Raw genomic sequence first — 13,930 nt, forward strand, 5'->3', positions numbered from 1 at the left:
TCAATTCAATCCCACATGGTTCATTCTAATTTTTTTTAAGTACAGTTGACCCTTGGACAATCTGGGGAGTAGGGACATCACAGAAATTCACATATAACTTTTGACTCCCCAAAACTTAACTACTAATTTAAGCTTACTGTGGATGAGAAGCCTTACCCATAACATAAACAGTCAATGAACACACATTTTGTGTGTTTTATGTATTATATACTATATTTGTACAAAAGTAAGCTAGAGAAAAGGAAATGTTAAGAAAATTATAAGGAAGATAAAGTATATTTACAGTACTGTACTGAATTTATCAATACTATAAGTTTACTTCATGTGTTTCTGAGATGAATCATCTTTCTAAAAATGCAGACAAAGCTACAGACCTCAAACTGTGGTACATATCAAGCAAATCAGCTTTTTCTTATATTGTTATGTTATTTCTCTGCTTCTTGGAAGCACTTTATGCATCACTAGTGGTACTTTCTTTGGGTTCTATGATTTACACTATTAAATTAAACATGATGAAAAAAACAAGAAGTCCTAGCTAGAGCACTGAGACAAGAGAAAGAAACAAAGGGGATCTATTTGGAAAGGAAAAAGTAAAATTACCCTTGTTTGAAGATGATATAATCTTATATTTGGGAAACCTAAAGACTCTCCCTAAGAACTGATAAACAAATTCAGTAAAGTTGCAGGATAAAAAATAAACATACAAAATCAGTAGCCCTTGTATATACCAACATTGAACAATCTGAAAAAGAAATCAGAAACTAATGTCATTTACAATAGCTCAAACAAAATAAGATATGTAGCAATACACTTCACCTAAGAAGTGAAAGACCTCTACAGTAAGAACTATAAAACATTGATTCAAGAAATGGAAGAGGAGACAAAATTGAAAAAAATATTCCATTTTCATGGATTGGAAGAATCCATATCGTTAAAATGTCCATCCTATGCAAAGCAATCTACAGAGTCAATGAAGTCCCTATCAACATACCAGTGATATTCTTCACAGAAATAGAAACAATAATCCTAAAACTTTCTGATGGAATCAGAAAACACCCAGAATAGCCAAAGCCATTCTGAGCAGAACAAAACTGAAGGAATTACATAACCTGACTTAAAATTATACTACAGAGCTATGGTAACCAAAGCAGCATGGTAACTGGCATAAAAAAAGACACATGGACCAGTGCAACAGAATAGAGAGGACAGAAATAAATGCATACCTCTATAGGGAACTCACTTCAACAAAAATACCAAGAACATGCATTGGTGAAAAGACAGTGTCTTCAATTAATGGTGCTGAGAAAATTGGATATCCATATTTAGAAGAATGAAACTAGACCTCTGTCTCTCATCACACACAAAAAATCGAATGCATTAAAGACCTAAATCTAAGATGTCAAACTATGAATCTACTGAAAGAGAACATTTGGGAAACTTCAGAACATTGGTCTGGGCAAAGATTTATTGAGTAATACCCCTGAAGCACAAACCAGAGCAAAAATAGACAAATAGAATCATGTCAAACTCCAAAGCTTCTACACAGCAAAGGAGACAATCAACAAAGTGAGGAGATAACCCACAGAATGGGAGAAAATATTTGCAAACTATCCATCTGACAAGAGATTAATAACCAGAATATATAAGGAAATCAAACCACTCAATAGGAAAAAAAATCTAATAATCTGATTTTAAAATGGGCAAAATATCTCAATAGACATTTCTCAAAAGAAGAAATGGCAAACAGGCACACAGTGGCACACAAATGGCAAATAGGTATATAGAAAGGTGCTCAACATCATTGATCATCAAGGAAATGCAAATCAAAACTACAATGAGATAACATCTCACCCCACTAGAAAGCGCTTTGATACAAAAGACAAGCAACAACAAATGCTGGCAAGGATATAGAGAAAAGGGAACCCTCATACACTGTTGTTGGGAATGTAAATAAGTACAACCACTATGGAGAACAGCATGGAGCTTCCTCAAAAAACTAAAAAAGAACTGCCGTATGATCCAGCAATCCCCCTTTAACAGTCTTTGCTCCTGTACCCCATCAGGAGAGGCAGATGCTATAGCCAAGTATCATGAAGAGGTGGCTCAGCAGTTTGAGAAAAGCAGCATATTTCTCTATATCCTGTCAGTTCCAGCTGCTATTATGCACAATTATATGGTGGATCTAGTGTGGAAAGATGTTAAAGAGAGCATTTGGGTATTTATCCAAAGGAATGGAAATCAGTATGTCCAAGAGAGATTGGTACTTCCAAGTTTACTGCAGCACTATTCACAATAACCAATATTTGGAAGCAAGCTATGTGACCATCAACAGGCAAACAGATAAAGAAGATGTGAGATATACACACACACATATATATACACACCCCCCCACAATGGAGCACTATTCAACCATAGAAAAGAATGAGATACTGTCATTTGCAACAACACTGAAGGAACTAGAGGTCATTATGTCAAGGGAAATAAGCCAGGCACAGAAAGACTTCTCATTCATTTGTGGGAGCTAAAAATTAAAACAATGAAACTCATGAACATAGAGAATTGAATGAAGGTTACCAGAGGTTGGGAAGGGTAGTGGGCGTTGGGGATAAGTGAGGATGGTTAATGGGTAAAAAATATATAGTTAGATAAAATGAATAAGATCTACTACTTGATAGCAGAACAGTGTGACTACAGTCAACAATATTTTATTGTATTTAAAAATAAAACAGTATAATCGGAATGTTTGTAACTCAAAGAAATGATAAATGTTTGAGATGATGAATACCCATTTACCCTGATATAATTATTATGCATTGATTGTATGCCTCTGTCAAAATATCTCATGTGTTTTATAAATATATACCTACTATGCCTCATACAAATAATTTTAAAAAGAAAACTACATGAGTACCACGAGAGGTCACTTTCACTATGAAACATGGTTTGCTGGCAAGATGAACTGCATCTGTGAAGATGATGAGCATCACTTGGCGTTTTAAGTGGATACCTGCAACAATTGAGTTCACTGCAATAGCAACAGGAGGTGGCTGTGAGATCATTACAATAGTGCAGTATGTACTAGATCTAGTTGTATGCAGTTATGATTTATTTATTTTTTATTTTTAGAAGATATATACTTCATTTTTTAGAGCCTTTATAGATTCCGAGAACAGAAATCTCGAAGGCTGTAGTGTCCTTCTCCAGAAGAATGTGCATGGCAGCCTTTAACAGTCCTTGCTCCTATATCCTGTCAGGAGAGGCAGAAGCTACAGCCAAGTGTCATGAAGAGGTGGCTCAGCAGTTTGAGAAAAGCAAGATATTTTCATATATTCTGTCAGTTCCAGCTGCTAATCACAATTATATGATGGATCCAGTGTGCAAAGACATTAAAGAGAGCATTGGGAATTTGGGGAGGATGGAGCCAGAAATGGAAATGATTTCAATAACAACAGGAAAAACAGCTTGTGAAGATTTGACTACTGGCAAATATTGATACAGGAACATTCCAGAGCCAGTTGGTTTCATCCAGGCTCTCACAACCGCAGCCAAAGGAAGGGAAAATGTCATATTTGTTGAAATAGTCTCTAAGAGAGCCCTCCAGAGAAACATGAGAGAAGTCATAGGTAAAGAAACTTAATTTTCTCTTCTCTACAACCAAATAAACAGTACGAGACTCTTTTTGACCTGGTACAAACTCTATTTGAATCTGGACACAACCTTAACTGGCCATGCTTTTATGAAGGTTTGAAAATAACTCCAACAGTTTACCTGAGGTATCAATTTGATCACAAGAGTCTTCTGCTGCAGAACAAAATAGCTTACTCCAGTCATCCTCTCACTAGTATTACAAGTGACAACATAGATTTCAGTTGCTTCAGAACTCGGGATACAGCACCCCGTGTTTTTGAGCACAAAACAATGGAACTACTTAGGTTCCTGGTTCCTGTTTTGTGGAGTCTGGTTTGGCTTGTGTGATGGACAGTTTAAAACCCAGAGCACCTCTGAGTACATATCAGGTAAGAGTTGCTTTTTTAGCTCCCCGTGTGGTAAGCCAAAAATGTTTAGATATAAAGATGCAGTTGGAATCAGGAGAAAGAGGGAAATCAGGAGAAATAGGGAAATCACAGCTGCGTGTGGTTTTCGTTTTGGGGGCTCATGAAGCGGCCTGGGCCCTGTGACTCCTCCAGGGATTCCACATCCCAGGTGCTGCGGGACCTGCGGGGGCGAGAAAGCTGGGCCGGTGACAGGAGGGCGCACCCCACCCCATCCCCCAGGGAAAGGGCTTCTCCCAGTTCCCCACCCTCCCAGCCCCCGCCCGGCCCATTACCTCTTCTTCTTGTCTCTCTTGTCCAAGCCAGGGTCCCTGAGCATGAGGATGAGCTCCACTCTGGGGACTATGCCTCTCCAGGCAGCTCTGTGGAGATCGCCAAGATCTTCCAGGCAGACGTCGTACCCAGGCTCCAGGAAGGCGCTGTCATTGTGCTCGGCTCCACAGCCCACGCCGTCCTCGCTGCTCCTCCTTATTCAATTATTAAAACTAGTGAATAAATTCAGCAAAGTTACAGCACAAAATGTCAACACATGGTAATCTGTTGTATTTCTAGACACTAGCAACAAACATCAGAATGTAATGATGAAAACGATTCCAGGCTGGAGGTGGTGGCTCATGCCTGTAATCCCAGAACTTTGAGAGGCTGAGGTTGGAGGCTTGCTTGAACCCAGGAGTTTGAGGCCAGTCTGGGCAACTCAAGGAAACCTGTCTCTACAAATAATTTAAAAATTAGCTGAGTGTGGTGGTTCATGTCTGTAGTCCTAGTTACTCGGGAGACAGAAGAGGGAGGATTGCTGGAACCTGGGAGGTTGAGGCTGCAGTAAGCCGTGTTCACACCACTGCACTCCAACCTGGGCAACAGAGTGAATCCCTGCCTCAAAAAAAAAAAAAAAAAAGACAGAAAAGAAAAAAAATCCATTTTTAAAAATCAACAGGCCAGACGTGGTAGCACACACCCATCATCTCAATGCTTTGGGAGGCCAAGAGGGGAGTATCACTTCAGGCCAGGAGTTCAAGCCAGCCTGGGCAAGATAGCAAGACTCCACCTCTACAAAAAAATTAAAAAATTAGGCAGGTGTGGTGGTGCATACCTGTAGTCCCAGCTACTTGGTAGGCTGAGGCAGGAGGATCACTTGAGCCCAGGAGATAGAGGCTGCAGTGAGCCATAATCGTGCCACTGTACTCCAGCCTGGGAGACAGAGTGAGTCTCCCTGCCAAAAAAAAAAAAGATCATAGAAGTATGGGTTTATTTCTGGACTCAACATTCAGTTCCATTGATCTATACGTGTGTCCTTATGCCAGCATCATGCTGTTTTTATTGCTGTTGCTTTGTAGTAAGATTTGAAATTTGGAAATGTGAGCCTCTGAGTTGGTCATTTTTTTGACATTATTTTGGCTATTCTGGATCCCTTGAAATTTCATGTAAATGTTAGGATCAGCTTGTGGATTTCTGCCAAAAGGACTTTGGGATTTTAACAGGAATTGCAATAAATTTGTAGATTGCTTTGTGTAGTACTGCCATCTTAAAAATTAGTGTCTTCTAGTTTATGAACATGAAGTGTCTTTCCATTTATTTATGCTTTCTTGAATTTATTTCAGCAATGTTTTGACATTTTCCATGTTCAAGTCTGGTACCTTGGTTAAATTTATTCCTAAGAATATTAGTACTGCTGATTGGTTTTTGAGAGAGCCTCACACTGTTGCCCAGGCTGGAATGCAGTGGCACGATCCTAGCTCTGCAGCCTCAATCTCCTGGGCTCAAAAGATCCACCCACCTCAGCCTCCAGAGTAACTGGAACTACACATGCATCCCACCACGACCAGCTAATTGTTAAAAATATTTTTGTAGGGACAGTGTCTGGCTATGTTGCCCAGCTTTCATTATACAATGTTTAAAAATTCTAAAATTTTTGCCATGAATTACTGTGATAGTTAAGTCTAGGTGTCAACATGACTGGATTAAGGGATACACAGAGAGCTGCTAAAGCACTATGTCTAGGTATGTCTGTGAGGGTGTTTTCGGAAGAGGTGTCATACTGGTGTGACATATCATGACATATTGTAATACTGATATGACACCCGTAAGACTGATATGATGACCACAATACTGACATGACAGCCGTAGACTCATATAACACCTGCAATACACATGTGACACCCCAATACAAACGTGATACCGCAATACAGATGTGACACCAACAAGACTACTGTGACACCCATAAGACTGCTGTGACACCCACAAGACTGATGTGACGATGTGATGCCCACAATACAGATGACACCTGCAAGAGGGCTATGATGCCCATAAGACTCATGTGACGCCCGCAATACAGATATGACACCCATAAGACTCATATGACACCCACAAGATTCATATGACACTCCTAAGACTCATATGACACCCATAATACTGATATGATGCCCGTAAGACTGATGTGATGCCTGCAATACCGATGACACCTGTAAGACTGATATGACACCCCCAATACTGATATGACACCCGCAATACTGATATGACACCCGCAATACAGATATGACACCCGCAATACAGATATGACACCCGCAATACAGATATGACACCCGCAATACGATATGACACCCGCAATACTGATATGACACCCGCAATACAGATGTGACACCCGCAATACAGATGTGACACCCGCAATACTGATGTGACACCCGCAATACTGATGTGACACCCGCAATACAGATACGACACCCGCAATACTGATACGACACCCGCAATACTGATACGACACCCACAATACTGATACAACACACACAATACTGATACAACACCCGCAATACTGATACGACACCCGCAATACTGCTATGACACTTGCAAGACTGCTGTGACACTTGCAAGACTGCTGTGACACCCCTAAGACTCATATGACACCCGTAATACTGACACCCCCAAGACTGACATGACACTTGCAGTACAAGTATGTCAGCCGATACAGCATCCAGACTCTCACCAGGGTGCTTGGTACACAGCTTCCAATGACCTTGATTTGGGTCGGGCTTGGCTTCTGTAATGAAGTTTGATGTTGTCTCTGCTTTACGGACGTGGTATTGATGTGGTTGTTTATAATTTACTTTCCAGTCATTTCAGTTTAGGGAGGGTCAGAATCCTGTAGCCTCCAGCTGCATGACTCCTAAAGCACAATTTCTAATCTTGTGGCTAATGTTAGTCCTAGAAAGGCAATCTAGTTCCCAGGCAAGAAAGAGGTCTGCTTTGGGAAAGGGCTGTTACCGTCTTTGTTTAAACTATAAGTTAAGTTTCTCCCAACATTAGTTCAGCCTACACCCAGGAATGAACAAGGAGGTTACAAGCAAGGCAGAGTCAGGTTAGATCTCTTTCACTGTCTCAGTCATAATTTTGCAAAGGCAGTTTCAATCCCTCCCTTTGAGTTTTATAACACCTTAATCTTAAGGTACAGGCTATGAAGATGGGAAAAGGCCATCAATCACTCTGGCTTCTTCCTGCTGACAGCGGACATAGTGGGAATGGGAGTGAACCCCAAGGTGAGAGAGTGGAATCGCTTTGCAACTGTCTGAGCGTACTCATGCAGCCCTGGCTTTTCAGTAGGCCTACACAGAAAATGTGAATATCTAGCCCTAAAAGGTAAACACGAGCTTTGTGCCAAAATCCTACATGCCGTGGTCTTTTCTTTCGCTGAATTCAACATATTTTGATATTGATCGCTTTTTAAAAACACATTTTGCACAAGCTCAGAATAAAGTATTTCAAACCTCAGTTAGTGCTTTCAGGAATATATGCACATAAAGCCCTAAATGCTAAAAGAAAGATATGGCACAAAAATAATTTATTATTTGCCGTGATCTTTCACTGAATTCAACATGTATTAACTAAGGGCAGTTTTCAAAGACACATCCTGTCAAACCTCAGAAAACACAATTCTGAGCATAGTAGGCCTGTACAGAAAATGTATCTAGTCTTAAAAAGTAAATGCAAGCTTTGTGCCAAAAACCCAGATGGTGTCCTGTTTTCTTTCACTGAATTCAAGATGTTGACATTGATCACTTTTCAAAAACGCATTTTGTACAGGCTCGGGGAAAATTTTTTCGAAGCCACGTTAGTGCTTCCAAGAAGATATGCATATGCAGCCCTAAAGGCTATGAGCAACACATGGTACACAAAGAATGTACGACGTGCGGCTTTCTTTCGCTGAATCACACATGTATTAGCTAAGAGCAGTTTTTAAAGACACACCTTGTCAAATCTCCAAAGACACAATTCGGAGCACAGTAGGCCCACACAGAAAACACTGTGCTGGGAATTAAACGTAAGGCAGGGTTCTTGGTGCAATGATTTGTCTACTAAGTCAAAAGTTAATAATACTAGAAACTAGTACTGAGGTCAAATTAACAATGACCAACCAGTGCAAGGCTACTAATCTTGCTTTCTGAATGTAATGCTAGAAATTCATAAACAAAATTGGCATTTGCTTTTTTTCCCTTATTTTCTAAGATGAGCGGCAGAGCTTAAAGATAGATATTAAATAAATTCTCCATACAAATAAGGGCTGGTCATTGCACATATTCAAACATTTGTTCACTTATTCAGCAAATACCTATTGAAGGTTTATTACATGCCAAACTCTATGTCTTCCAGTGATACAGAAAGAAAAATCAACATCCTTGTCCTTACGGTGCTCACATTCTAGTTGTAGGTATATCCCTGTGGGATGTGACTGACCTGCTGACGTTATTCTTCCAGGTGAGACTGAAAACCCCTGCGTCCTTGAGCTCATGGACTATGTGCTCTATGAGGCGGTAGAGGTGCTCCGCCTGGTACTCGACACTCCACAAAGCAACTCTCCCTTTGGGGCTGCAGTTGGTGAACAAAAAGAAACTCTCAAGGATCCAAGATGATGCTGATAGTAAGAAGTCATTTTTTGTGCTTTAGCTGTAAGTTGGGAACTGAAATCCATCCAAATCCAGGTTTTAAGGGGTTCAGAAACCCGCCCCCCCTCCCCTGCTTTCTGACTAGGGTTTTTAAGCAATTGAGAAATACGAAAAAGACAAAGCAAATGGGAAACAGAATAAACCATTAAAACTGATAAAGCTGATGTTGGAGAATATGGCTTATATTTGAACACTGAATCCCAAACATCCATACCTGCCCTCTCCTCTATACACACCCTTGGGTATAGGGGTACCAACAGTTTCCTCCCTCCCCACCCACCTTCAGTGGCCTGTTCACATGTACTTTATGGCACATAGGGACAGCTGGGAGCACATGCTCTCTGGGGGCTGGTTAAGTCCCAGGAAGGAGCTGGGCAACACATGCCAGCTTTTCCTTCCACACACACCCTAATTTTGAGTGAGGAGACAGAAGCCAGGAGTGTAATAGTTATTAAGCCCCTCCCACATGGAAACAAACATAGAAAAGGAGGAAAAGCATTCCCCTTACTAGCAATTTCATTTGTCTGTGTTTTCCACAATTTTAGAGACTTATTAAATTTGGAGAAACCAAATTTAACGTCACTGAACCCAAAGAACCCGGAGAGTCAGTGGTTATAAGAATTCCAGTGATTCACCAAGGAGACACTTCCAAGGTTTCCATCGTGAGTCCACACCAAGGATAGCTCGGCCACCTGTGGAGAAGACTATCACCTGTGTCAGAAGCTGTGGGGCTCCCAGGACGTGTCTCCCGATGGATCATGCCAACTCTGTGTGCTAGTGCCAGTGCCCTTGAGGAAAAGAAGAGAAACATCCAATTGAAAAAAATTAGGCACACTCTTTGTTGGGGGGTATAAGTTTAAGGGGTACAAGTGCAATTTTGTTACATGGTTATATTGTGTAGTGGTGAAGTCTAGTCTTTTAGTACATCCGTCAATCGAATAATGTACATTGTACCCATGAAGAAATTCCTCAGTACCCCCCGCCGCCACTCTTCCAGCCTCCCAAGTCTTCAGTGTTTATCATTCCACACTCGAAGTTCATGTGTACACATTATTTAGCTATCACTTGTAAGTGAGAACAAGCAGGATTTGACTTTCTGTTTCTGAGAAGTTTCAATTAAAATACAGACATATTCTTTTAAATTTATTTTCTTTAGTAAAACAAAAACAATGCAATCTATTTCCAAGAATTTTTTTCTTTTTGACTTACAGGGTATATGTGTTAGGACTTAGAGAAATTGTGAGTAAATGTGCTAGATGACCTTCTGTTTCAAGTTGACTTTCTATTGGTTTTATCTTCATTGTAGTTGTCAGATTAAATAATTTCCTATATTTTTCTATGTCATTGCAATATGCATGATAACTGAGATAACAATCTATTTTAGTTTAGAGAACACCAGCAGTCTAAATCTAAACCTAGGAAATGTGGTAACAAAGGACAGTAAAAGTATGGCAAAATATTAACCACAGAGACCATGAATTCTCTGGGATTTGGGAGCCACTTATAGATGTCATCTTCATCCCTCTCTTTTTGCAAATGTTGGGCCATTTCACCATTTCCTTTTTTCTTTTTTTTCTTTCTTTTCTTTCTTTTTTTTTTTCTTTTTGAGATATTCTTGCTCTGTTGGCCAGGCTAGAGTGCAGTGGTACAACTTCAGCTCACTGTAATCTCCGCGTCCTGGGATCAAGCAATCTTCCCACCTCAGCCTCCCAAGAAGCTGGGACTACAGGCATGTGCCATCATGCCCAGCTAATTTTTTGTATATTTTTTAGAGACAGGATTTCACCATGTTGGCCAGGCTGGTCTGAAACTCCTGGCCTCAAGTGATCTGCCTACCTTGGCCTCCCAAAGTGCTGGGATTACAGGCATGAACCACCAAACTTGGCCTACCATTTACTGTTATCAGAAATTAAAACAAGTCAATTCTTCTCTCTCACTTGCTGTCTCTCTGAATTATTTGCTTACAGAATAAACATAACTTTGTGTCCAAAATTACATTTATGAATTATTTGGAGTCTAATTATTCACTCTGTTTCTACTTTCCTACCTCTCACTATCAAGAGTCATTAGTTCTTGATGATCTTAGCACTTCAGGCATTCACTTTTATCTAATTTACAAACAAAGCTGAGAAAACAAGTGATAGGTATCACTGAATCAGTAAAAAAGTTAGTGAGGCAATATAAAAAATAGCATCTTCTACAAAGGAGCTTGTATTTTCTTCCATATAATGGTTATAATTTGATGAACTACTCTAGAGCTTCAAAGTTGTCCCCAGATTATTCTCTATGTAAAGCACAATATATATTTGAAATAAATCACATATAATCCAAGAGAAGAGAAAACAAAACTGATTAGCTACTTAATTGTAAAATATTAAATGTCTTTCTATAATGAGCAGATTTTACATGAAACAAGAATCTTCTAAATATTTTAACATGACTTTTAGCAAAAAAATGTTTTTCTTGGAAGTAAAATGATTCCTTTTGCTAAAACAGAAACAAAATTATAACTATGTAGTAAACTGAAAAATAAAGTCAGAAAAAACTTAAAATGTTAAATAAACCTGTTGGTCTCTTTTATCCCATAAATGTCAACATGCTTTTTATAATGTTTACACTAAAAAAATGAAAATTTTTTCTAAAACATTTTCTAATTTCTCCTTTTAAGGTTCAAACTGAATTTAGTTCTTTGAAAAAAAAACAACAAAATTAAATATATTAAAAAGTTGAATTTTTTTGCATGCTAAGAAAGTCTAAAGTGACAGGAAAAGATAAATGTGAATGAGAACACTTGACCACCATCCAGGTAGTATACTATGAGAAAACAGTAACTAAAATATTTAAGATAAATGTTGAATTTTTTAAATTCTAAGAAATTTGGTTTGTATAACTCAAGGCATTACCAAACCTTGAATATTTACAGGTCTAAGACAAGCAATGAAAACGAGTGAAGCAAGGGAAATATGAAAGAAAATGGAGTGATTGTAATGTCATTAAGCCAGCAAGCCCATTCCTTGCTGAGAAAAGCCTGTATTATCATAGCCTAGTGCCACAGACTACTGCCATGCAGGAAGGTGCAAAAGAACTAAAAAATCTGTATTTTTCTATGAAATTCCAAGACTTTTAAGTGTTAGTAACCAATTTTTCAATATCACATCATACAGGTCAAATCAAACAAATGATTAGCTATTTTCTTCTACTGGAACAAGAACCGTAAGTTCTCTCAGGGTCCGAGAAGTCTGGGACTGATGGGCTCAACTAACATGCGAAGGCTAACAGGAAAAACTGCTGCACCTGGAAACACAGAGAACAAATTTTGAAAAGAAAAAGAAAACATCTTTAAAGATAAAGAGAAAAAAAAATCCTCTTTGTAATTGATAATTTAAAAATTGAAGCAGAAAGAGGAAAATGTGCTGGCAATTCATTTTCTTCTGCCAGACTCGAAAGGGTTTGTAATTTAGAATTATAATGATTGAACTGCCCTGCATCAGAAAGCAGCACCTGTTGACTCTTCTAATTGGGATTATGCTTATATTCTTTATATTTTCTCTTTTGAAACAGTATCTCAAAAGGTATAGTAAAACTAGAAAAATAGTTTATCCAAGGTTTACCAAATGATCAGCTGCTTAATTATGAGTTCAATAAAATCTGATAATTTTAATGTTTTTAATAATTTTGAAATGAGTGGTTAAAAAAGAATTCTGATTTTTTTTTAGGATTCTAGATTCAATTTTCATGACAATGAAGCAATTCTTTTTTAGTGAGAAGGGAGTGGGTGAAGAGAAAAAAATCATTAGGATTTTTCTAAAATAACTTGTCTAAGTTTCCAAGAAACAGAAAAATAAGTATCTCTGAAATATAATTTGGTATTATATAAAAAACTAAACAATTATATATCCAGCTCTTCTACGTATATACATAATGTAAATTCCATTCACACTCTAACCTATGATCACATTCATTTGTCTTGAGTCCTATTGGTTTAGAAATTCTGGGGAATAAGAGGTTAATTTTTCTGATTATATCCCAACATTAGAACTACTGATTGTCCCTCCCGTAATTCAGCATCTTTTCAAACTGTGGGCCAACAAATCAATATCTTATTATTAAAATAATAAGACTTGAATCTCTACTTGTTTTCTAGGATCGCCCTAATAAAGTACACAAACTGGGAGGCTTTAAACAACAGAAATGGACTTTCTCACAGTTCTGTAGGCTGGAAGTTTGAGATCACCGCAGCAGCTGGGCCGTGCTCCCTCCAAAGGGGCTAAGGGAGGATCCGGCCTTGCTGCTTCCAGCTTCTGGCAGCTGGTGGCAGCATCACTCCAGTCCCCGCCTCCATCTTCAGGTGGCTGTCCTCCTCCTGTATCAGCCAAATTTTCCTCTTCTTACAAGGACAGCTTCCCTAATCTAGTATGACCCATCTTAATCATATCTGCAAACTCCCTATTTTCAAATAAGGTCACATTTACAGGTACCAAGGGTTAGGACTTCATCACTTTTTTGGGGAGACACAGCTCAACCCGTAACAATCCGCCCTCTGGTTCCCAAAGTTGATTTCCTTCACCTGTGCAAAATACATTTTCGCCCCATGTCAACATTTCCAAAAGTCTTAACACTTTCCACATCAACTCTTCTTACCATCTACATCATTTAAGTTACAGAGGAGACCTACTGTGATTCATCCTGTGGCAAAATTTCTCTCCATCTGTGATCCTGTGAAACCAGACAAGTTAATTGGCTTTTAAAAGACAGTGGGGGCCAGGGGCAGGCATAGGACAGACAGTCCATTCCAAAAGAGAGAAAGGGGAAGGAAAAAAGGGATCATGGGTCCCAAGCAAGTCTGAAACCCTGCAGGGAAAATCCCATTAGACTGCTTTCACTATTTTCCATCTAAAATTTTTAAATGAGCTATGCAAGAGTAAAAACAAGTTATCCGACAGAGAA

General features: G+C 39.0%; 1 long non-coding RNA gene and 1 pseudogene across 1 annotated transcript; one reads left to right on the forward strand and one right to left on the reverse strand.

The window, feature by feature from the left end:
- LOC109029313 (steroid hormone receptor ERR1-like) overlaps positions 1–10,978 on the forward strand; it is a 33,932-nt pseudogene extending 22,954 nt beyond the window's left edge.
- Positions 185–13,245, reverse strand: LOC109029298 (putative coiled-coil domain-containing protein 144B). Its single transcript, XR_008670992.2, has 5 exons — positions 13,189–13,245; positions 9,619–9,771; positions 8,775–8,906; positions 4,328–4,519; positions 185–4,215 (listed from the first exon to the last, which is right to left on the reverse strand). It is a non-coding gene; the product is annotated as a putative coiled-coil domain-containing protein 144B (long non-coding RNA).
- Between the last annotated feature and the right edge of the window lie 685 nt (positions 13,246–13,930).

The sequence above is a fragment of the Gorilla gorilla genome, chromosome 14, assembly GCF_029281585.2.
Source record: "Gorilla gorilla gorilla isolate KB3781 chromosome 14, NHGRI_mGorGor1-v2.1_pri, whole genome shotgun sequence".
Lineage (NCBI taxonomy): Eukaryota > Metazoa > Chordata > Mammalia > Primates > Hominidae > Gorilla > Gorilla gorilla.